Below are 23,203 nucleotides of genomic sequence, written 5' to 3'. Positions count from 1 at the left end.
ATTTAACCCGTCAAGATAAGCCTGGGACAGTGGTTGCACATTTAACCCCATCAAGGTAAGTGTGGGAGAGCTGATACACATTTACCCCCATCATGGTAAGTGTGGGAGAGCAGCTGCACACCGTCAAGGTAAGTGTGGGAGAGCGGATGCACATTTACCCCCATCATGGTAAGTGTGGGAGAGCGGCTGCACACCGTCAAGGTAAGTGTGGGAGAGTGGCTGCACATTTTCCCTGAAAAGGTAAGTGTGGGAGAGAGGTTTCACATTTAACCCCGTCAAGGTAAGTGTGGGAGAGCGGCTGCACATTTAACCCTGTCAAGGTAAGTGTAGGTGAGTGGGACAGTGGCTTCACATTTAACCCCATCAACTTAAGTGTGGGAGAGCGGCTGCACATTTAGCCCCGTCATGGTAAGTGTGGGAGAGCGGCTGCACACCGTCAAGGCAAGTGTGGGAGAGTGGCTGCACATTTAACCCCATCAAGGTAAGTGTGGGAGAGCTGATGCACATTTAACCCCATCATGGTAAGTGTGGGAGAGAGGCTGCACACTGTCAAGGTAAGTGTGGGAGAGTGGCTGCACATTTACTCTGACAAGGTAAGTGTGGGAGAGAGGTTTCACATTTAACCCCGTCAAGGTAAGTGTGGGAGAGCGGCTGCACATTTAACCCCGTCAAGGTAAGTGGCTGCACATTTAACCCCGTCAAGGTAAGTGTGGGAGAGCGGCTGCACATTTAACCCCATCGTGGTAAGCGTGGGACAGTGGCTTCACATTTAACCCCATCAACTTAACTGTGGGAGAGCAGCTGCACATTTAGCCCCGTCATGGTAAGTGTGGGAGAGCGGCTGCACATTTAGCCCCGTCCTGGTAAGTGTGGGAGAGTGGGTGCACAGTTAACCCCCAGCAAAGTAGGTGTGGAGAGTAGATGCACATTGAACCCCCATTAGCTAAGCTCCTGCAAAGCCTTCCTCCAGAATCTGAGGACAGGTAGGATGGGAAAGCCCCTTATGGTACCAGTTGGCTCACTAAAAGTAAGGTGAGTTGAAAGCCCAAGGCCTTCCTTGGCTCAGCTCTTTTGTGGCAGGGTGAGTTGAAATTCCAAGGAATACATCGGCTTACATCATCAAGGTAGTGTGAGCTGAGTCCCAAAGCACCCATTGCCTCAACAATCTCCGGGTGCACTGAACTAATTTGGCACCCATTGACTCACCAATGTTGGAGCAGACTGAAGCTCAAAAAGGCTCAAAACTGCCATGCTGAAGGAGGCAGGAATCTATCAGCAAAATCTCCCTAAAGTTAAATGGAGGGGCGCTGGAACTAGGGGTGCTGCATCATCCCCAGAATGTCTTTGCAGGACTTTGAAAGAAGACTCAGCAATAAAGAGGCATTTCATATTGTTTTGTATCTTGTAGCATGTAGCATCTGCTGTGCATTCAAAGGCAGAAGTCAAATGTCAGGCAATGCCTTCTGGCACAGCACTGTATCCTATTTTAGGTCAAGCCTGGGCAGCCCTTGCGCTGCTCTGTGAGGCATGCTGCATTCGGTATATGGGCTACCGGGGACTTTACACATGCCGACCAATTTTGGTTGGTTAGTTGCACTGCTTTTTCAAATTCCTTTTCCTTGGTTGGTAAATATTGTGCATCTGTCCCGCCTTTTGGTGCTTGGTTCCCTCCCAGCGGACATCACCAATTGATTCTTTTGGTTGGCCAGCTCTGTTTATCTCTTGACTCTTCGCTTGCACAACCCTCCCGTCACGCGCAAATGCAGCGTCAATTCATGTTGTTACCTGAAGGGGGAGCATTTGGGCCCTTTTCTACAGGCCACTGGCCTGCTGAAGAGCATCATGGGATCCCGGAGGTAAGATCAAGATTAAATAAAAAATTTCAATGCAATAGATTTTGCATTACTTAAAAGTTTTACCTATTGGCGTTACAAATAATAATGCAATGCCAATAGCTCAGATTTTCAGTAATACAAGACCTATTGCATTGCAAATGCTTGTTTAACATTGAGTTTAAAAATACAAGAGTGACCCCCTTTGTAGCCAAGAGCCAGGGTACCATTAACAATATTATAAAAGGGCCATCTTGGCGATAAAAATGCCTAATCTATATAAATGCAATTCATATGCAATTCCTATAAGCAATCACACCACAATTCTTTACAGGTCTTGAAAAGGAGAAACCAAGGGATATGTGTGTATACAAAGGATTATTGTAATTAAAACATCATCAGAATGTACATTGAATAGGTTACATTGAATAATTTTTCAGCCATGAGAGATCAATAACATTTCTAATAAAAGTACATACTATTTGAAAAAGCATAAAAACATTTAAAAACTATCATCAAAGAGAGACAAAGAAATTCATAGACATAGAATTAGTCATTGGTAATGGTTATTCCAAAAGAATACAAAACAGTATTGGTAACATCTAATTTTTAAAAGCAATTCTATCCGTTCTTTGGATGAAACCGCACAAAGACAAGCGTTGATGCGTTTCGGAGGTACTCAAGAAGAAGAATAAAACAACCTTCTTCAGGACAATATAAATGCTACCTCTCTTTCTTATGCTCAACTTCCGCACTTGAGGTGGCGTTTCATTTTAAGAATCCGTTCCTGTAACGATACTTGATGAATCGGCCAAAGTGAGTATTTAAAATATCCTCTTAGTGGTATAAGGTAGCCAAAAGATTCTAAAAAACTCCTTTTTTTCTTTCCTATCACCAGAATGTTCACGAAAGCAGGACGTTTTCCCATTCCACCAATATGGCGGCCATATTCTTCCTGTCTGTTAGTATAAACAGTCATGCTAGTGATTCACTTCCTGTATGTCCTAGCCAAGTACCTGAAGTCGATAACCCAATGGGTTGGGAGGAACAGGAAACTGGAGTAATGAAGATTAATGGCCAGTAACTGCCCAATAACACGGAAGAGTCTGCGGAAATTAGCTCGCCAGTGGCTCAATAGGATCTGATGCCTGGCTATCAAGACCTTGCATTCTCTCAGATACAGTGTATCCTGGTATTCTGCGAGCCCTGGTCCGTGAGGATTACCTCCTCCTTCAAGGGTAATGGTGGATCTCTGGTACCCTTGCCGGATATGACTGGGCAGAGGCTGCCCATGGGTCTGCCTCAAAGACGGTGCCCATCTCCTTTCCTCCCATCTATCCAGAGATGAAGTCAGAAGTTATACTCATAGCTCACGCTAGTGCGATTAGACACCAGCTCAATCCATTATCCCCCGCTTAGATAATTCAAGACTCCATTCGCTCACCAGCTCCTCCCCAGCACCTCCATCCTCCCTTCTTGGAGGTGGGTTTTCCACCTCTTTCAGAAGAACATACCAGCGAATTGTCCTGTTTTGAGATTTCAGAAGGGCACTGTGAAAACATGGCAGTTCTTTTAATCTATATTTTTGCATATTTTTTTTGCGTAAACTTGACCCATGGGTATTAGAGCGCTTCAGACAGTTCTAAAGTACTTTTAAAGTAAGGTATTCTTGTATTTGATTTTTAAGTTAAAAATAAACAGCTTTTGCTGATTTCACCTTTCTAGGGTTATGGCAACCAAAAGTGGTTGTTTCAAGCTAAAAATACATTTAAAATGATTTAGGAGTATATTCTCGTTATTCTACGACCTTATAAGTCTGTGCACGTGCCTTGCATATGGTTCCTACTAGAAAAGAAACAAACAGATTTAATCTATACCTTCTATGTGGTTTGGGGGCTGCAAGACATACCATGGTGGTTCTGACCGTGTCAATGTCTTTGACCCCAATTCCAAATCTTATTTTTGTATTTAGAATTACACACAAACTAATTTATTAATTGTGATGGTTAATTTGTTTGCTTCATGTATGACTGATTAACTTGCGCTGTTTTAAAAATCAAGCTTTTTTTTGTTCAAAATTCTCTGTAGAATTTTCCATAACACAAAAGGAATCCTTACCAGCAATAAATAAAATATGTCTAATCCCATTACTTTACATGTGTTTGGGTCTCGGCTAGACAGTGCACGCTCTGTCTCTTCAAGACATGTTATTTACACACTGTGGGCTTACAGCCCGCCCACAAATTTTCATTGGTGTGCTGCAGCGCCACTCTCTTTTCCAACATTCTGGTTTGTGTATGCATGCCTACCTCATGTCCTCTCCTTGTGCTTTGCCCTGCCCAGGAGCATAAACCAAGTACTTGTGTCCATCCGCTGCTCTCATTTTTGGAACTACATTTCTTTTTGTGTTCCAGCACTTCATGCGAGTGCTTGTGTTTTCTCCTCTGCCCTAGTCCGTTTCTTTTGTGTTACAGCACTCCACATGAGTGCTTGTGTTTTCCCCTGAGGCACATTCTGTTTCTTCTCCAACCCCACCTGCCTACTCCCCATTTTATAAACTCTCCCACCCACCCCCTCTCAATACCACCCCACGCCCACCCTTGTTCGTATTGTGCCAGCGAAACAAAAGTTTGTATTGGAAGAGCAATGCACTCCTTCACCCCTCTTGCCGGGAGCTGTTTGGTGCCATCATGCTTTACGATTTTTAACGTTTTTGTTTTTTCATGCATCTTTGGTGTGTTTTGCGGGCATCCCCTCTCAGACACAGACACGCGTGGCTGGAGGAGTGCTGGTCGCGTGATGGCTTCTTTGTGTGCAGCAGTGAGACGCAGCTCCTGAACTACTTTCTTTGCTCCATTACTACTAGGTTTCCACCCAAAGCTGGCCTCTACTTCAGCTGTGAATGAAAATATATGGCCCTGGAGGTCTTTCAAGAGCACTTAAAATCTATTGGTCTCCCCATGAAATGTCTCCTTTTGCAGAAATTTGATCTGCTTTGTGCCCATGTCTAGCGACCCCCCACCAACCCTCTTGGCATCAGCTCAACATCCTGTGATTCTGGGCACATCACTTAATCTCCCCATGCCTATAAACAATGCTTGTGAGTATGTGTAATGTAACTAGGGCTCATGTAAAGAATACGGCCTTCAGTTGAGTTTGCTGTATTTAAAAACTGTAGCAAAATTAATGAACAGATAAAAACAAAGCCTTAACAAAAAGGAAATACAAATAGGTATTATTTCCTGGCTGAGTTGTACAAAGTGAAACAAGAAAACCTGGATAAATTGTGGCTTCCCCAATTAAAATGTGTGCTCTTGCCCAAATATTTTAGCTCACCAAAACTGTTTTCTTCATTATCACGCATGAAAGCTCTTTTCAAATAAGTGAACGACTTTCAGCCATGCTGAACAGCAGCCGTGCTGCTATTCAACATGGCTGAAAGATATTGACAACACCAATAGCTCTCAGATTGTAGAGACCTATTGGCTTTGCAAAATGCTTGCTTACATTCAAACTAGAGAGATACACTGCAGAAGCAGGCTATATTTGACCAGGTTTTCACTAAAGAGCAAATACTAAATATATGATTCAAATGCCTTATATTACTAGCTCATGCAAGATACATTACAGATATTTTGAGTAAAAAAAAAATATATATATATATATATAAATATATAAATATATATATATATATATATATATATATATATATATATATATATATATATATATATATATATATATATATGTGTGTATATATATATATATATATGTGTGTATATATATATATATATTAAAAATGTTTACAGCTTTGGTGCCATCTGCTGGTCAGACAACAGAAGAGTTCTAGCTACTCATTTAAACAGTATTTAATTTGCATCGCCCCAGGAGTTTTTCAACGTGTACATTTTTTGACTTTTAAGCATGTATTTACAAATGTAAATTTACATGTGTAAATTTACTCGTGTAAATCTACTGCTTCACCTACCTAAATTACCGGTTATTGTTAGCACATCATGAAATCCACCAAGCACAACACTGGGGTCTGCAGGGGGAGCCCCAAGGCCCCATCAGCCCCTGCTGGCTACCAGCATGGTGGGGAAGGGGGCATTGCTTCCGCCCAGAGTGAGTAGCAATTTATGCTGCTGCCTCCGGGCGGGAGCAATATGGGTTCTGTTTCCCTTCCTGCATCCGTGTGTGCAGGGAAACAGAACACAAGTCTTCTCCCAGCTGGCGGGAGCATTTTTAAAGCTCACGCTGACTGGGAACAAACTTAGGGGTCTATTAGGATGGCGGTCGGAAAATCACTCCGACCGCCATGGGAGTGGGAATACACCGCCCGCTAGGACTGAGGGAAAACCGCTGGCCCAATTAGTATGCTCCGCAGTCGAAAATCGACCGCGGCGGTCGGTATTCTGGCAATTAACATTGCGACGGTTGCTGCGCCAGTAGCAGCACCGCAATGTCCAAAAAAGCATGTCCTGCATGTCCCTGCACTGTGTGGCAGGCCCTACACAGTGCCTGACACCTGGTACAGGGACATGTATGGGGGTACCATGGTACCTCCCCAGAGCACCCACACCCCCCAACACATTGTGGGTCCGCAATGGACCCCCGGAGACATTCTCTGCATGCCTTTCCATTGCAGTCCCACCACGGCGGCAGTCTGGCTACCGCCGGCATGATATCAAGCCGGCGGTGCTTGGCCCTGATCCGCAACAAGTGTAGCGGTCCAGCTCCACACGCCAGGCATGCGGGCGGACTGCAACTGGTGGAAAAGTGGGGGGCGGAAAATCACACCGCTGCGTTCACGACCGCAATGCTAATTGGACCAGCGGTTTTCAGGGTTTCTATCACGGGGGATGTCCGCCGCCGGTCCGGCAGTTGCTACTGTCGGCCCGGCGGCGGCCATCCGCCCGACATCCTAATAGACCCCTTAGTGTCTGCTTCACTTTGCGGGAGATTTAAAAATGCTCCCTCCAGGCAGGTGAAAACACATGTTTCCCTGCCTACAGTATTAAGGGCAGGGAAATTATGTTAGTGTGGGTCACCAGGGACATTAAAGGCTCAGGGAGGGAAGCTGCCCCCTCCCCATTCTTTTATTGTAATTACCCCCGGGGGATGGAGTCCCTGGAGCCTTTGATGGGTCTGGGAGGGTGGCCCCCTTTATTACACATATCAGCACCAGGGCGAGAACTATAATGGATAGGGGAGGGGGGCTATGAGCCCCCCTCCCCTTGTGGATGCGTCCTCAGGGGATGAGCTCCCAACGGCCTATAATGGGTCAGGGAGGAGGGCCATACGCTCTCCTCCCCTTAATTAAAGAATGCTGCCTGGGCCACCATGTGGGTTTTGGGCAGCAATCTCACAGGGCACCCACGGGAGTGTGGCAAAAAGTGCCAACATTTTTGTGTTTAGTCCCCAGAGGGGAAGTTTACTATGCCCCCCCCCCCCCAAAGTGCCTAGGGGTCAGAGTATCCCTAATCTGCCCCACATTCTAGTTTTTAAATAAACCTCAGGACAGAGCAGTATGTCCACAAATCCTGTAATAGCTGCCAGCAACATTTTTCTCATGTTGACGATAGTCAATTAGGAGCAAATTGGCCCATGGGGGAAAAAAAGCTCCCTAGGCGAATCGGAATGCTCTATTTCTAGATTGGTACTCCGCAAGACTCACTGAGATGCATCCAAAATAATCAGATATGACATAATTGTGTTTAGTGCATTTAGATTCTTATTATGGGAGTGGAGAATTTGATCCACTAAGTTAAAGGTGACATTTTAGTGGTATGTTTATTTTGGTAGAATATGCTATTAACCGTAAGATGCACTTGCACTTTAAAAAGGCCACCGAGGACAACATTTTATTGAAAGAGCTTTACAGTTGAGGGGGGTAGTAGGATCACCAGATTTAAACATCGTATTGCAGTGGTTCCCAAACTTTTTCAACCCATGACTCCTATTGGCCATTGTCTGCGGCTCCCCCTTATGTGACATTTTTTTTGCAGATGTGTGGATGTAAGCCTGGCCTTGGGTGTACTTCCACATTTCTCCCAGAAAATAATTGGGATGAAGCTGATAAAGGTTTTATAATTGTAGATTTAATCCACTAAGGGGCTCCATGCAGTGGTTTGAGAGACGCGGGGTTCTCAAAGAAGTGAACTGTTACTGCATTGTGATGTAGAGCTGTTTAACACCTTCGACACTGATGACGGAACCGCTCCGTCATCAGCCGCGGTACCGCTGTGCTGATGACGGAGTGGTTCCGTCTTGGCCCGCTAGCCGCGCCTGCGCGGCGCGGATTCCGCGCCTGTGCTGGGCGTTCCATTGAGCGGGCGGGGCCATGACGGAACCGCTCCGTCATGGGCACAGCTCAACCGAGGCTGGTGACGGAGCGGTTCCGTCACCAGCATGGGCGCGCCACGCGGCCCCCCGCCCCCTTAGCGCTGCGGTGGAATAGCCGCCGCAGCAAAGGTGTAAAGGAGGTGTGTCTTTAGCTTGTTCCTGAGCAGGGTTTGGGGTAGCAAATTCCAGATGTGGAAACACATGATCGCAAGCCTCTATGTTAAGGAAGTCAAGCATTAATTCGACCTCAGAAGACCCGGAAGGCCTTGTTCTACACCAGGTGCTTATCTTGTACTGGAACCAGGATGGAGGGTTAAAGCAGGAGAGATCAGCAGCACTAATCTCTCCCTTTAAAAATCCCTTATAAATGTAAGGAGACCCTGGTCCAAAGTTATGTATACAATCATATCTAGATGATGGTCAACAGGCCTTGTGACTCGCCAATGAAAAAGGGCAGCTCCAACCAATAGGACCAAGGTCACATAAAAAACCCTATTCGGAGTAGTGTTTCTGGGTGCAAGTAGGAGGGTAACCCAACATGAAGGGACCAATTAGGGCTGATCAGCCTTTGACCTTTCCATGTGTGAAAGGACAAGGCTTTTTTAGCATTCTTGGAATATCTCAGCACAGTCCAGAGGCTGACATCATCCCCACAGATGTGCACCTGACTCTGAGGAAGCCTCCCCTCCTCCAGGAGGAAATGCAGGTCAGAGCAGGAACCACTGCTGCAGGCAGGAGGGACTAGTAACATTCACATCTGCACTCTTAATAATGAATGCTCTGCTACCATCTTGTGGAAAACGAGGATTTATGCTTTTACAGAAAAACTCACATTTCTGTGATGTTAAGCGGCAATTATCACATGAAATCTAAAAATCAGAAACCCTTGGTGCGCAGCACCCCTGGCTAGTTTTAAAGAGGCCCCTGGGTCCTGCGGCACTCAGATTGGGAATCACCATCGTATTGGCTCAAAATCTCTGTTTTAATATAATGTATGTGTTGAAGTTTTAACTACTTTTAGGCTTATTTATAGTATTATCAGCTTTCCTATTTTAATGTGGTAGTAAAATGATTGCATGTTGCATGGACTTTCATGGTAATGTAAGCAGAAATAAAGTATTGAATTGAATTGACTCTCGAGAGTCCTAACCATCCAGATAAACAATTATTTTTTAACCTTAATTTCTCAGAGAACAGATTTACACCAAATCATAAAAGCACTATCTGTGTAATAAAGCTTCTTAAAATACTCTATGGAAAATGCATCAGAATTTTGCATTCTGGGACACCACTTTTTTCTCACCTCCCACTTGAAGGATTACAGTGAAAACTCTCCGGGAAGGACGTGCAGTGAATGGTATTTTTTGTGTGGAAAGTTTCGTGAAGATTCGTCAAACAGCGCCAAAGTTATTAGCAAACTAAAAAACACCTTGTCTTGGGAAAAGCAATCATAACTATATATATACAGTACCCTTTCAGTCTTGGAGTGCCATATAAATTATGCAAAAGAGGAAGCAGGGAACTCTTTGTAGTTCCTGTGTTTGCGTGGAGCACCCTACAACACCACCGGCACTCAATCTGCTTTCCTCAAAGGTTGTGCCATTAAAAAAAGCAAAATGCCGGCTGCCATCTTTTTTAATTTTAATATTTCTACCCCAGTGGTGGGCCAGAGCCCAGATGTCATTGTCATTCCTATAAAATATTTGGGAGGGGATGTGATTGGACCAACCTACCTGAGCCACTCTTGGGGTGAGGGGGCCCCACCCCGGGGAAAAATGCATATTTAAGAGGAGGTGGCTTGTGGCCTTCCTCCCCTTACCTCAATTGGGCACCAGTGATCCCATCCTCTGGGGCCGAACTTTAACGAAAGGGGAGTGGGGCACGTGGCCTCACCATATACTGCTAATTACCTCACATATAACATCACTCATGACATGTTCAATAACATCTTTGATAACATTACTGTAAGATCTGAAATGACATCACTGCTAACAACACTACGTGGCGGGAGCAAGAGTTATAGTTCCTTGAAATAAGTATAACCTTTGAATATCTGAGGAACTGCAGCCGATCACACACCTGTGCTATCCACGCTCCTCCTGGAGTGTGGCCGGGAGAAGCATCCTGCCAGCAGTCCTTTGGCTCTCCTCGGGTTTTCTGCTGCTATGGGATCGTCGACTTCTTATGGCTTCGGCTCGGGATCCCAACGACTCGTGGTAATCAGCTGGACTGGTTCCTTTCCCTGTAGCGTCCTCCGCGAGTTGCAGCTGTCCGATGTCAGCCGGAGTCTCCTCCTTCTTCCTTACTGAAAGCTCTCCTTGCGCTACATACAGATACCTGGGTGAAAATAAGATTCACCTCGAGATGGACAACAACTAACAAAATCTTCACCAACAGAGGCCTAAAACAAGGATGTATCCTTGCACCCCTACTTTTCAACCTGTACTTAGCAGACCTCCCTAAATGCCTAGCCAGATGTCGAGCTTTCTCCCTGCGAATCGAACTAACAAAGATTCAAACCCTGCAGTATGCTGACGATACCATCTTACTCGATCAGACCCAGGTGGGCCTCCAAAGATTATTCAACTCATTCGTGCAGTACTGTAACATCAATATACTGGAGATTAACATTGCCAAAACGAAAGTTATGACAGTTTCATCCTTGAAAACAAGAAAAAGCACTTGGGTTATCGAGGACAAGGCACTGGAATCAGTCTCTACATACAAATATTTGGGTGTTTGGATACATCAGAAGGGGAGATCGACCGCGCACATTACTGCAATGCAGAGTGTCGTCCGAAGTTTGGAGGGAGCTTTCATTAGAACAAAGAGCGCCCTCCACTCTCCTGATCTCGCCCCACTAATAAGACTGATAGGCGTAAAACTTCTGCCGACAATAGCTTTCGGTGCTATAACCTACAAAGACAAAATGTCCTGCTGGCTAGATAGAGCTCAGTCAGCATGCTTTCGCAGAGTGTTTTTACTACCAAACTCGACCTCTCATGCTCAAATCTGAATGGAATTTTTTTTGTCCTCCCAACACTGAGTGCGAGGTTTATTGCTTATAGTCTAAAGACAAAACTAGCTCGCCCCCATACTTTAAAGAGCACTATATGGTTATTACTCAGCAATCCGGATACATCTTGGAACAAATATCTGTCATATTGCTTGGACTCACTAAAAGCCCAAGACATATGGTCAGCTTCGCTACCCATAGAGATGACATCAAAACTCTTGACTAAACAAGCAAAAACTCTGTCTTACGAAAATGATGCCCAATCAGTATCAAAGAACCTCTACGGCAGGTGGGCCTCTAAACTCTACGCTCCCAAAACATTACCGCTCTACCTCTCATTACCAATGAAACTACATATCAAGCACCAATTAATGCGGTTTCGGTTTGGCCTAATTCCACTAACGGCGTACAAATATGGACAAGGATATAAAAAAAGAATTTCCACAAAATGCCGTTTTTGCAATCTAGAGGAAAAAAATCGAATTCACATCCTGTGCATTTGTAGATCTTTGATTGCCCTACGAGTCTTATGGCTTCGTCCGATCTGGCTTTCTTTCAACATTAGGACATGTCATGAATCATTAGAACTGTGTTTAAGGGGTGACTCACCTCAGATGGCCACTCGCTTTGTAAAATTTATGTTAGGAATCAAAAATTTATTATCCCAAGAATGAACTTTAATCCCCAAAATTACCTCCCCCTTCTTATATGTGTTTACAGTTTTTCTTTTTTTTCTTTTAATCCCAACTATTGTCTGTACAAATTGCAATGATTTTAATTAATTATGCGAATAAAATACTTACTTCCTTACTTACTCCTCCTTCTTCCGGATCATACTTCTCTGTATTTGACTTCACTTCCTTGTATGTCCCTGTCAAGTGCCTGGCCTTGTCCGTCTTCATTGTCAAAGTCTGGATTGAATGCATGTAAAGTAAAAACTGTGTTTTTTTAGCTAGCCTGCAAAAATGAAAACAGCTTTATAGGACACTGTGTAACTGTAGGGACATGGTAATCATTTTCAACATGTCCACTTTTAAATGCCATGCACCCTACCTTGTGGGCAACAAAGCTTACATAGTGGTGACTTGCTAATATTTAAAAGAGAGATATTATCTTGTTAGAAGGGGTTATTTAACTGGTCGCTCTGCAGGTTTAAACTGCAGCAGTCAGACTTCAATGGTAAGCCTGAAGCTACTTTTCCTTGCCATTTTAGTGAATGGCACAATATGTTCTGCAGTCTACAGGTGACATTTAACTTCCTAGGCCATGTTTGTAATTTCTACACCATATAATATGGCCTTAGAGGAGAGTTAGATATGCCAATCATCGATTAGCCAATGTCTACATGTGTTAGGGGTCAGGGCACATACGCTGGGCACTGGACAGCAGTGTCCCAGGGTGCAGAGTTCAATAACCAGCAATAAAAGTCAGCACTGATCAAACAAAAAGGGGCATTTTCTCACAACAGGAAACAGTTCAACAACTCACTTTTCAAGAAAATCCCAAACAATGAAGACAGAGGGGTTGTGGTGTCACGCCTTGGCTCTCACATCACAGTATGGCAGCACACACGGATCCCACTTGGTTGGTAGCACGCTTCAGAATTTCCCATCCATGGTGCCAAAGGCAGATGTATAATTTATTAATATCCTCTACTACGCTAACTTGAAAAGTACAGATGCTATTAAGGCAAACAGCAAGCAAACAGCGCATGAAAGAGACACACCATTAGGCTCTAACTCCCTAAAATGATAATTTCTGGAAGATTTTAACTGAGAAAGGGAGGGTTGCAACTGTTTTGGATAGGGGGGGGATTTTACTTTTAACTTTGAGGACCTGGCACATTTTTGCTAACTGATAACAATGGGGGTAGTGAAGAAAGTCATATGTCATTCAGTCTCAGGAAAGGCAACTGGCCCAAACAGAGTTCAAGTACAGCTTTTTAAGTATAATCTTGATTTATGGACACCTATAATTACAAACGTATTTAAAGCGCTAATTATCACAGGCCTGCCAGGCTCCTGGATAAAGTCTGTGACTATACCCATATATAAACAAGCATTTACAATGCAATGGTCTCGGCATTGTTAAAGTTAGAGCTATTGGCATTGCTCACGACATTATTTTTATTTATGTTTTTAAAACATAAATAAATAGCATTGTCATTTACAATGCCAATAGCTTAATCTCCCCCAAATGCGAGACCTACTGCATTTGCACCCACACACAGAGCCACGCACACAAAGCCACCCACACAGAGCCACCTACACACACACAGAGCCACCCTCACTCAGACCCACCTACACACACACAGAGCAACCCTCACAGACCCGCCTACAAAAAAAGCTACAAACACAGAGCCCAACACACACATCCAACAGTAGGCATGGATGCAGCATGTATGCACCCCCCACAGCCCACTGCCAGAGAATCAGTATTACCATAAACAGCATCAGCAAATGACTGCACAGTAAACCATTCAACCTTTAGCAGCCCCTCCCCCGCCGAGTCCACCGGTTGTCTCACATCTGCTGCTCCAAGGTGTACAAAAGGTCATGCGGAGAACTAAAGGGAGCCTGCCACGTAACACAGGGTGGAAAGCACCAGGGAGGGGGCGTGGGCGGGGCTCACCGACTAATACCTACTGCGCGAAACCAGGAGTACCGCTGGTAGAGATCAAAGCAGAAAGGGACCCCGCCCCTCAACCCTCCCCACATCCATTCAATGGTTATAAGGCGCTTTGCTAAAATCAAATCCAAGCCTATAAATCTAGAGCAGCCCTCATACTTTGCTAGACGTGGGAACAGCCCCACAAACACGTCACCGGTGAATGCAGAATATGGCGTTCAGTGACGTCATTAATATAGTCAATCTCCCCCCAGAGCCGGAGGCGCTCACAATCCCACATCAAATGCAACAGCTCTGCCCCCTTCGCCCCACATCGGGGCAGCTGAGGCTCCAGGGTATATTTTATTAATCCTGCCTGGTGTAAGAAGTGCCCTGGGAACAAGAGAAAAATGAATCCAAACCTAAAGAACTTGCTCCAATATTTTCCAGCAGTCAGATCACTAATCAATATACCAATGCCCACCACCCACTGGCATCGACAAGGGGGCATTGATAACCCTACTGAGCACTACATGCAGACTCAAACCCGCCATATGTGTGCCTTGCATGTACTCGTCCTCAGCCATTAAAAACACACTTGCTTCACACTACAAAACTACCACATATTAAAGTGATCGAATCGTTACTTACTTTGCCTTTGGTTTTCGAGGCCGCTGCTGAGTAGTCAGAGCAGCACACGCTGCTGCTTATGGGTGGACTCGACAGAGCAGCGCCGCTGCGCCTGCGCAGTACGGGGGGAAGGGAGGTGGGGGGGGGGGTCAAAACTGGGCAAACTGGTCTGATCTGCATTTGTCCAACTCCTCAAGGGGAAAGACTTCTGCGCCAAGGAGGAACGGACACGGGCTGGCAAAAAAAATAATTTTTCAATTGTGATTTGTAGCTTCTATAGGGACCTCACCCACGCATTCGGGCACGGCGTCCAACGTTAAATATTTTATGCACCGGCACAAATTAAGCACAGGAAGGAATAGAATTTTACATCACTGGTGCTGCGCAGAATGACAACTCTTATCAACATAGGAACACAGACGAAGCACAAAGAACAAGCAGAGTGACTGGCAGAGAGATGTAATATGTCCGTGAGAAAGACAGCGAGGGAAAAAGTCAAAGAATCTAGAGGGCGAGAGAGTGAACATTAGAACAAGGTTGAGGGAAAGTGCACAGATCAAAAGAGAGGCTGCGGCACACAAGTAAGGGAGAGAGAGTAAGAGGGAGAATGAGGCATCATGGGGCAGTGACGGACAGAACAAGCACTCACCTGAGGACAACTTCTTCGGGCGGCGGGCGGCCTGAAATGGCTGCCGCAAAGCTCCGACATTTTTGCGATTCGGGGGCGTGTTTTTAGCAGTTGAGTGACGGATGACGTCACGGCTTAAAAACTGCAAAAAACACGCCGCCGAATCGCAATAAGACGGGGCTTGAACAGAGTGACGCCCCTCTCCTATAAATCGCTGGCCTCCATTTAGGAAGCCAGCCAATGAAGAAGAGGGGCGGGTTCAAGCCCCACTGTAGCCAAAACATAAAATCTTGGACTCTGCCTACTGCTTACGCAGTGCGACGCAGGCCGAGACCTAAAAAGTGTCAGGAATCCTCAGCTGACAGGGGAATTGCTTTGCCTCATGACCCCGCTGAAAAAGTTAACGGACTACTGTTGCCTTATGTGCAGGCTGGTCTGGAGCCCATCAGGGGAAATCCATCGGAGGAGTCCCCGGAGGCATGGCTGATGACATTTCCTACGACCACCCTATCAGAAGCACCGCCGGACGGAACAAGAGGAGAGAGCACCGGACGTAAGGCGGATACGAACCGAAAGAGGGACCAGAAGCGTGGAGATTGCGGAGGCTGGAAGAACTGAAGAGTGACGAACAAGGAAGTGCTGTTCCCGACGAAGAAGTCAAGCCAGGAGGCCAAAGAAACCGCGTTCCGCCCGCCACCCTCCAGGAGCAGGGTGGCTTAACAAGGTACGGGCGAAGCTTCAGGGATTTCCCGGGCATTGGGAGGGGAGGGCGGTGTTAGAGAGGGAGGTCACAACAGGGTCCACATGGTGTTGGCGTCCTGGTGTTTCATCCCTCACTCACGCTACCCCTCGTCAGGAAGTGTTTTGCTTCCTCCCAACTGATCCCCTTGTTATTTCTTTCTGTTTTGGGTTCAAGCAATTCTCCGATACCATGACCTCAGAAGCACGGTGGAAGCAGTACGGTCTCCTCCCCCTTTTTGTTTACCTCGGGGGTACAGCTACTGAAAGAAGAAGCAGCCCCAACCCGGGGAGGACCCCAGTAATATTGTTTGGACTGTTGAAGAATACAATAAAAATACAGTAGCACCATATTCCCAGTCTCACTGGTGTTCAGCGCTCCTACGGACACCCGCCCCGTAACAAAAAGGTAATAAAAATGACCAGTCAAACTACCGGCCAACTCCCTTATCGACTGCTCCGTTAAAGATCTTTGGTAGGGTGATCTTAGGGAGGCTGAAAGGGTGAGCGGTAGAAAGAACCCTCTTTTCAGAGGCTCATTATGGGTTTCACTCAGGCCTGGGTACAATCAAACAAGCCCTATTTTGTCTCTTTTCCTAGGCAAATATGTTAAGACTAGGAGGTGTCATGGATATGGCTTGTTTTTATCCGGACCCATGTTCCTTGGTATAGTGATGAGATCGCCATGAGGAGCTGTGGTGGAATCCCGCGGGCGGTTCGCTTCCCCCGTAGCCTGCCCAGTCCACCTTATCGAAGGTGGCGTATAGTCCATGAAGCAAGAGAACAGAGGGGGTTTCTTCCTCCTAACGGCTTGTGTGAAGAGATACGCCAGGGCTAAGATGTTATCCATAAGCCTGGTTGGTGCAACAGCAGGATTTCCTGATTCCCAGAATGCCCATGTTTCTAGCTCTTTTAAAAAGATGTGTGCATAGGCTGTTGCTTCTAAATCTAAGAGAGCAATGAGCCTATAGTTTGCTGGGCTGGAGCGGTCTCCCTTTTTCTGAATGGGGAAGAGAATTGAGCCCCTCCAGGACAACGGTATTATTGATGTTGCAAACGCATAGTTGTGGAGTGGCGTTGGTATAGTCTGCCAAAATTCTTGCGCTGTTTTGATCACGCCATCGGCGCTGGTGCCCTGTTGTTCCTCATTTCCTTAACTGTGGTAAGTACTGTGGTTTCTGTGATTAATGTGCCCTATGAGACATTATGGTGCAAGCAGGTGTTGACCCCTCATTGATTATTTTGAAACGGTTGCAACAAAACACCACAATGAGGGTCTGATACTCTCAAGACGGTGATCAGACGCCCCCCATTCAAGTGACGAGGGAGGTTAAACGAGGATGCATGGTGGCCTCTTTTCTTTTTCTTATTTTATACTAGCGCATGTCATGCCTTTTTAAAGACACTAACCCCTGATACACCAAAAATTGGTGACCGATCTATCCATGATCTGCTTTATGGGGACGATGCTGTGCTGTTATCTTGCACCGCAAATGGTTTACACATTTTATTGGACGGTTTTCATTCTTTTATGACAGATTTGAAACTCAAGGTTACTTATAAAAAATCATATATTTTGACTAGTGATCCAAAAAACACTCATTCTGCAAATTCATGGTGGGAGGAATACCCATTTTGAAGATCCCAAATTTTAGTTATTTCGGTATCCTTTTTTCTGCAAACGTGAGCTGGGACAGACTCATAACTCAGAGATCTCAGCAGATGGAAGAAACATTTGAAACAGTTTTTAGATTTTCAAACAAACTGGGTCACAGCCCCCGAGGGAATTAGTGATGCTCTACAAACGCAAGTGCGATTCTATGGCCACATTTGCAGTGGAGTGTGGTGTTTTGCCTCCGGGAATCACTTGCAGTCAGTTAAAAATACGTTTTTGGTCGGACTTCGAGGATCATCACTCACAATGAGGTAGGGCTATGGGTTTTAGAAGATTTTATGGGACGGGCACCTATTTTGTTATGGGTTAATCTTGGTCTGTACCAAAGTTAAAGTTCACATGCGACAGAGTGGAAGACTATTTGAAACTAAACAGTGCACAATCTATCCCCTGGCTCAACTATGAAAAGAAGCAGTCCAAGATATTGGGATGAAATTTTTTTTGGGGTTAACCGAACCGCCATCAATTCCTCCTCCAAGGCGCAGGTTAAATCACAGTACTTGGAATTAAGAGATAATATAAGGCTGGAGATAGCAATTAACATGGTAACAGTCCAGCATTATACTTTGGTTCCTACATGTAATGGCATGAAACCCAAACTTTTGTGGATTAATGCCCTGCAACACATATTTTATCTAGTACGGCTAGGACTTAACATGATTTCTTTTTAGGGGCTTTCCCCATTACAGGATCCTGGTTTTCTTCATTGCCACGCTGCACCTGTGACGGGACATCTTGTCAAACCATTAGTCATTTTATGTTATTTTGTCCATGTTATCTCTCCTTCTTACAGATTACTTTTTTTGGTCAAACTTCTTTTTATTGTGGAATTTTCAATGAGGCTTGAAATATATTGATAACATGAGGACACTCATTTCAACTTACATTGCTATTGCAAAATACAGCTTTCGTAACATTTTGGCTGTCCCTGTTTCGCTCATATTTGCAGTGTTATCTCTGCAAGCCCCAAACCCCTCCCCACCTTCCCCCCTCCCACTCTTATCAAAACAGTACGTAACTTAGGTAAGTAACCGAAATGAAACTTGGTACTCAAATGGTATTTGGATGTGTCATTGGCCAACAGGATTGGTGCTGCATCTGACAAGGCTGCGGGTCTATTGTCTTGTGGGGGTGGAGTGAGTACTGTATAGAAGGGTGGTTAGAATAGAAAGAGGTGTGATGCTTGGGTTTGCGACATGTAAATAGTGGTAGGCCTTTTGAGAGGTAACTTAGTAGGGGTCCCCATCAATGGTCCCTCTAATTTTTTAGGTCTCGCGACCTATCAATGCGCGCAAGCACATTGAGCGGAGCAAGAATTCATGTCCTCAAAATGCTCGTGAAACCAAGGGTTTCGTTCGTGTGGTTTTTTTTTACGTTCACGTGAATCATGTGACCAAACAAGCACGCGCATCAGCCTCCCTCCTAATTGCATTTCTTCACGGCCGCACAGCACATCAAAGGGCTTCTCCCAGCGTGTGCTGTGCGGCTTCTCCTCCCCTAATTACCAGCTTCCCCCATGTCTCCCTTGTGTGCTTCTCTCGTTGCTGCCTCCTTCGTGTACTTCTTCCTGTGTTGCTGTCTCCCTCGTGGTTTTCCCCCACCACTCGTGTTGTTCTCTCCCTTGTGAACCCAACCCACCCCCCCGCCGCTTGCATTTCCCGTACTTGTCTTTATTTTTTTCCTTTATCGCTGTATTTTCTCTTTTATCCTCTTTCCACTGCAATTCATTTTTTCTCACGTATAGTTTTTCTTCTTTTTCGTTGCATTCCTTTATTTTCCTTTGTGTCTCCTTTTTTCATAGGTGTTTCCTATCCCACTGTTCCGTCGTTCCTTTTCTATTTCTTTCGTGTGTTTTTCTTTGATTCTGCCCGCCCTCCATTCTGCTACACAGCTTTATGTACCTAACGCTGCAACGTCACCCTTTTCAGCACTTTCCTTGCACATTGCCTTTTAAGCTCACCCGATACGTTAGCATGTTAGAGCGAGTCACATATTGTAAATATTTTGACATAAAATGCCACTCATTGACATTTTTGGAAAGTTGCCATCCTCCTCCCTTGTTATCTGTCCTCTGCGAATTAAGTGTTTATAATTGCCTATTTCCCACGTGACATACGTATTTCTGCCGTATGCACACCTTTGTGTTGCGTAAGACTTAAACATTTCTGTGTTCTCCTGTGTAAAACGTTGAAAGTTATTGAACTCCAGTAATTGTAAATAAGGGTTTTGCATTTTTTGTTCTGTTACCACTTTAAACATTTTTTTAGATACAAATCCATATAAGGTGGTTGGATGGATGTCTTAGATTTGTTTTACTGAGGCACGTTTACGTTAAGTTGCCGAGTAGCCGTACTAGAAGAAACTGGTTGAAACTGGCAAAATGCCAATGTGGCGGGCTACTGTGGAACTAGGCCCGCTCGTTTCGCCATGATTCTGCCCGCACTCTGAAAAACAGAAACCATGTTTATGCCCTCTAGTGGAATGTCAAGCAATGTAATGCTTCTGTCTCCCAGATATGTGCATATATGACCTTAACGTGCTCCTAAATGGCATCAAAGTAACTTTCGAAAGTTGACATTTTAATGTGACCCATTGTGAGAATGTATGTTTGCACGCAGTTACAAAACGTTAACCCTATTTCATAGAACTGTGCTCCAGAATCGAACTACTCCAAAATGTGACACAACCAGTTCTCGCATCGTGCTTAATATCGAAGACTCGACCGTATGTGAGCTGTCGAAGCATTGGCAGATACGAACATGGCGGGTGAGCTCTGTCATGCCTGCGTTTTAGCTTACAGCACCTTGTACCCTTTAACTTACAGTTCCGTTTTGAACAACGTAAACGTGAGCTCAAAATCTGAGCATGCAAACCGCCGTTGCCTTAAATGTTAAAACCGGCTGACCGAGTAGCCTATGGCAGCAACGGAAAAAACGAAACCTAAAACGTCGACATAAGTTTATTTAATACTTTTGGAGCGCAGTGCTAACTCTGGGCGAATCTTGGCTCTACGTCAAAAGTGCAGCCTAATCGCAGAACTCTAGAATTCGCAGCTAAAGTTGCCATACGTCTGCAGATCCTTATATAAACAGCACTGGCGTTGCCAATAGGTCTCGCAGTAGGAAAGTTGGAGCTATTACAATTGCAAATAACAATGCCTTTTATTTTTGTTTTCATTTTAAAAACATAAAGGGCTTTGTCATTTACAAAACTAATAGCTCCAACTTTCCTACTGCAAGACCTATTGGCAACGCCAGTGCTTGTCTTTCTTATATGCGGCAATAGAATGTTGGTGTGCACACTTTTCTTGCTTGTGTGCGCAACTAATTGATAAGATGTGCAACAAGGCAAGTCGATCAGCTACCACTTAAAGGAAACTAACAAGCATTGGCACAGCCAATAAGTCTTGCTTTTAATTTAAAGTTACTTCTAGTCACTGATTGGTTTAGGCACTGAATACGTCATCAGACATGCACCCTGTCAATCATCTTTGCACTTTGCATCCATAAATCACTTATTCATTCTTGCATTCACCAACCTATGCAACCACAATACAGCACATACACAAGTTGAGCGGCATTTGCAAGATAAATTGAAAGAATATAAGCAAAAAAATTAAAAACAAGTTATTGCCTAAAATGGCACTCGTATGCTTGCAATGATAGTTAAACAAAGCAGCTTGTTTCTTGCCCTCTGTTTGTGCCTTCTCTGCTTGTTTCTTGCCCTCTTTTTGTCTTTTTTGTGCGTTTCTTGCCCTCTTTTTGCCTTTTCTGTTCGCTTCTTGCCCTGTTTCTGTCTTCTCTGCTCATTTCTAGCCTCTTAATGCCTTTTCTGCTAAATTTGTGCCCGCTGTTTGCTTGTTTCTTGACGTTTTTGTCTTTTCTGCTTGTTTCTTGCCTTCTTTTTGCCTTTTCTGCTCGTTCTTGCCCTCTTCCTGCCATTTTCCTCCTCCCGCTAGCCAACACACATTCCTCCCCCCAGGACACCTTTCCCGGTGGAGTTCAGAAACAAATTCTAAACCTGGCTTTTTGATGGAGGCCTTGTATCCCAGCACCCAGGTATCCTTAGGGGGTGACAGTGCTGCACTCTACAAATGCTGATTGATTGATTCAAATAAAGTTGCTTTAAGAAAGGTTATGATTGTTTGAAAAATGTTGATTTGCAAAGCTTCTACTGGAATGGATGAATACAATATATATTTTATCTTTAGCTCTTAATTTTCATTGTCGACTGGCCTGAGGATTTGGTAAAGGGGTGGGTGGGGGTGCATTTGTCTAGCTGAATGCACTGTAGTGCATCTCCTTTTTAGAAAGTACCATCTGATACCACAGTGATCTACCTGGAATGTCCCAGAGGGAGACATTATCACTTCTCTAGAATCTAATGTCCGACATCACGCTGGGGGTGGGCTTGTCTGGAAAGGCCTTCAGGTTACCATTGGGGGCTCTCTGGAGCTGTCTCTGAGGTGAGTGTGAACTGGTTAATGGGCAAGGGCCTATTGTCTGGGAAGTCTGTGCTTTCTGCTCATGTTCTGAAGTACTTGCTGTTTTGTTTTGATAATCAGGTAAGTAGTATTATGAAATAATTCCCCAAATGCCCCTAAATGCTTGATGGCCTTTCAAGTACTTAGTGCCTGGGCATGTATTTTCAGTGGCCACTTACAGTGTACTCTCTGCTTCGCCTAAAATGTTTGCCCTATTTGTTCATCTTTTGCTTTGTCATGTATACTGTTCGCAGTAACCTGTGGCATTAATATAGCCTTATAGCCCGCCGTAGAGGGCTATACCGGCTATTAAAGGCCCTCTCCAGTGTTAAAGGCCCCGAGCCGAAGGCGAGGGCCTTTAACAAGGGAGAGGGACTTTAATAGCGGTATAGCCCATCTACGAAGGGCTATAAGGCTATTAGAACATTCTGTCACTAGAGGACAGAATGTTCTAACAAAAAAACAAAGCCTTCAGGGAGCGCGAGAGGATTGGAATCCCCTCAGGCTCCCTGAAGCCTTTGTTCACAGCCAGAGCTGTGAACAAAGAAACATTGGAATGTTGGAGCTCCCGGCTCATACCAGCCATTATAAGCCCGGAGCACTCCATTGTTTTCAAAGGAGCTCGCAACATTCCAATGTTCTAATAAAAGATATGAAAAGGGCACTTGCATGTTCCTAATTTGTCCTGGCCCCACAAACCCTAGAACTGGCCCTGCTGATGTGTCTGTAATCCCTGCCTAAGTGTCAACAGCGCCTACTGCAGACCTCCTGATAGTTTAGAGAAGTGCTGGCTGGAATAAAAACTAACATATTCAGCAGTTTCAGGTGGGAGACACAAACGTTAATGGCAGCATGCAGTAGGGAGCATTTTAGGAGTCACTGCACATGTAACTGACTAACAATAACAGCTGAAGGTACTCTACTGGATGAAACCAGCTTACAATCAGCAAAAGCGTGCGTAAAGCAACAGCCGAAGCCAGTGGCCACACAGTGAAAAAAAACAAAAAGAGAAGAACTGGAGGAATCAAGAGGTGGCCTGGTGGGAGGCAGTGATGTAAGGTGCATCACACTAGTGTGGAGCGTTTAACAAGTCACTGCAGAGGTGAATGGCCAGCAAAAATAGTAGACGCTGCTGAACTGAGACCAATCAGCCTGCAGACTGATAAGGCCTCAGACAAGCACGTGTGACGCCACAGCCAGACAGAGGAGAAAACAAAAGGTGGAGGAGCCGGAAGTCTGTGGACTTGGC

At 45.0% G+C, this 23,203-nt stretch overlaps 1 long non-coding RNA gene across 1 annotated transcript in view; it reads right to left on the bottom strand.

The window, feature by feature from the left end:
* LOC147684611 (uncharacterized) overlaps nt 1–23,203 on the bottom strand; it is a 28,712-nt gene that overhangs the window by 2,902 nt on the left and 2,607 nt on the right. Inside the window, exon 2 of the long non-coding RNA XR_015300739.1 lies at nt 11,997–12,104. This is a non-coding gene — a long non-coding RNA (uncharacterized LOC147684611). The remainder of the gene's footprint in view (nt 1–11,996; nt 12,105–23,203) is intronic.

The sequence above is a fragment of the Lissotriton vulgaris genome, chromosome 10, assembly GCF_964263255.1.
Source record: "Lissotriton vulgaris chromosome 10, aLisVul1.2, whole genome shotgun sequence".
Classification (NCBI taxonomy): domain Eukaryota; kingdom Metazoa; phylum Chordata; class Amphibia; order Caudata; family Salamandridae; genus Lissotriton; species Lissotriton vulgaris.
Note: the sequence above shows the minus strand (reverse complement) of the source record. Positions and strands in the feature narration are given on the sequence as shown.